This window comes from Notolepis coatsorum (assembly GCF_963971535.1).
Source record: "Notolepis coatsorum genome assembly, chromosome: 2".
NCBI classification, from domain to species: domain Eukaryota; kingdom Metazoa; phylum Chordata; class Actinopteri; order Aulopiformes; family Paralepididae; genus Notolepis; species Notolepis coatsorum.
Window position 1 is genome coordinate 128945541 of NC_140166.1, and position 2500 is coordinate 128948040.

Here is a 2500-nt window from a genome sequence, read left to right on the forward strand (position 1 = left end):
CAATGTAAATTAAAGCGGAACTATTTTGCTATTTCTTTCACTATTTGGAAAATTTTACACTATTCCTGTGAGTCTATGGAACACACGTTTTTTTTCAATAAAATTCATTGTTTTGTATTTTTAATCAAGTACTTTGGTGCACCACTTTCTCCCCTTACTAAATCGAAGCTGTTTTTGGCTGGGCTCCGCCCCCATACTCGCAATGCGCTTTGACCCACCTGCACTGGCAGATACCTTTGGGGGAGAGAGAGAGAGAGAGATAGAGAGGGACTAATTCATTTCGCAGCAGGGGGCATAATCCCACAGGACAATGCATTGGTAACTTATTTCAAATGACAATATATACCCCCGTGAATATTATTGCACGGATCGGAATACGCGCGTGCGCTATGATATTTTGCAACAGGTTGACGAGAGCGAGCGAGCGAGCAGGCGAGAGTGCGAGAGAGAGAGAGAGAGAGAGAGAGCTCCCCCCCCCAGTCCCATTACCTCCCACCCGTTTTATCTAGTGTGATTCACGGTGTGTGTGTGTGTGTGTGTGTGTGTGTGTGTGTGTGTGTGTGTGTGTGTGTGTGTGTGTGTGTGTGTGTGTGTGTGTGTGTGTGTGTGTGTGTGTGTGTGTGTGTGTGTGTGTGTGTGTGTGTGTGTGTGTGTGTGTGTGTGTGTGTGTGTGTGTGTGTGTGTGTGTGAACAGCTGAAGGTCTCTGCTAAATCAGGGGTTCCCAAACTTTTCAGGCCGGGACCCAGAAAATAAGGCGTCGCGGCCCAATGCACATCGTCAGGCTTTTTTTATTTATTTTTTTGCCAAATCCTATTAAGTTAGTTCAAGGTAGTTATTCATTTATATGTGCTATTTATGAGAGGGCTAACTTGTTGCAAAATAATAATGATAATAATAATAGCCTCATTAAAATACTATTGTTGCTTCGGTTGTTTTCAGCGTTTTATGTGCATAATCTGTTATTTAGTTTGAAATGTTCGTTGAAATAAGTAGATTTTTAGTTTTTGTTTATTTATTAAGTTAATATAAAACCATATAGTCACATTTTAGAATACCATAGAATAGAATTTTAGAATACAACTAGAAACACTGTCCTGGCCTGCTTCTAAGTTCAGTGGCCTGACAAAAAAAAAAAAAAAAAAAAAATTGGAAATCATCTCGCGGCCCTCCCGTGGCTGCTCGCGGCCCACCTTTGGGTCGCGACCCCGACTTTGGGAACCACTGTGCTAAATAACTGCTTCCGCATTATTTCCACTCGCTGCTCATATAAACGTATCACAGTTGATTGTGGGCGGGCGGTGGCAGATCAGCGCCTCGACACGTCAGAGAGCGAGTCAATTCAGAATGGCTCGGTTCAGTGGGGGAGGATCTTGTCTCATCTGAACTGGAGGAATGGGACTGAATGAGCATTTCACATCTAGTCAGTGTTGGTACAACCCCACATTGCTAGAAAACAATGCAAACCACTGGAAAAGGCCATTTATAACTAAGATAGTTCCCCTTTAACCTTAGCTGCCAGAGTTGTAACCTGTTGTACAGAACTTGTAAGTCACTTTGGATAAAAGCATCAGCTAAATGAGTAAATGTAAATGTAAAATGTATATGCGTGTGTGTGTGCCTTAGGGTGATCAAACAACCTAATTTGTGCAGGACAGTCCCGCATTTTAGTGTGTCCTATGTTTCAATAAAGTCACGCTTAATATGTTAAATATATGAATTGTTATTGTTTTAGTCCTCTTATTAGTCACCGTCCACTAATCAAAGTGGATTTCTCTCATGCCAAGACTTTTATGAACATGCTCACACAGCCACCTGGTTTAGTCCGGTCCAATCCAACACTGGAGCGTTTCCCCCCCGCGGTGCGGTTCCTTTGGGCCGGTGTGAACACAGTAATCGGACTCGTGTCCGCACCAAGCAACCTCAGCCTGGTCCGCCTGTTTGGATTGGTCTCGGTCCGCCTCCAAGAGAGCGTGCATGTGCATGTGTCTACATGTGCATGTGTCTACATGTGCATGTGTCTACATGTGTATGTGTCTACATGTGTATGTGTCTACATGTGTATGTGTCTACATGTGTATGTGTCTACATGTGCATGTGTCTACATGTGTATGTGTCTACATGTGTATGTGTCTACATGTGTATGTGTCTACATGTGTCTACATGTGTATGTGTCTACATGTGTATGCGTCTACATGTGTATGCGTCTACATGTGCATGTGTCTACATGTGTCTACATGTGTATGTGTCTACATGTGTCTACATGTGTCTACATGTGTATGTGTCTACATGTGTCTACATGTGTATGTGTCTACATGTGTCTACATGTGTCTACATGTGTATGTGTCTACATGTGTCTACATGTGTCTACATGTGTATGTGTCTACATGTGTCTACATGTGTATGTGTCTACATGTGTATGTGTCTACATGTGTATGTGTCTACATGTGTCTACATGTGTCTACATGTGTATGTGTCTACATGTGTATGTGTCTACATGTG

At 42.6% G+C, this 2500-nt stretch overlaps 1 protein-coding gene across 1 annotated transcript in view; it reads right to left on the reverse strand.

Annotated features, from left to right (window-relative positions):
• The window catches only part of abcb4 (ATP-binding cassette, sub-family B (MDR/TAP), member 4), a gene marked incomplete at both ends in the record, with an annotated part of 124072 nt that overhangs the window by 57197 nt on the left and 64375 nt on the right, over positions 1-2500 (reverse strand). The gene's annotated exons all lie outside the window — the stretch shown is intronic.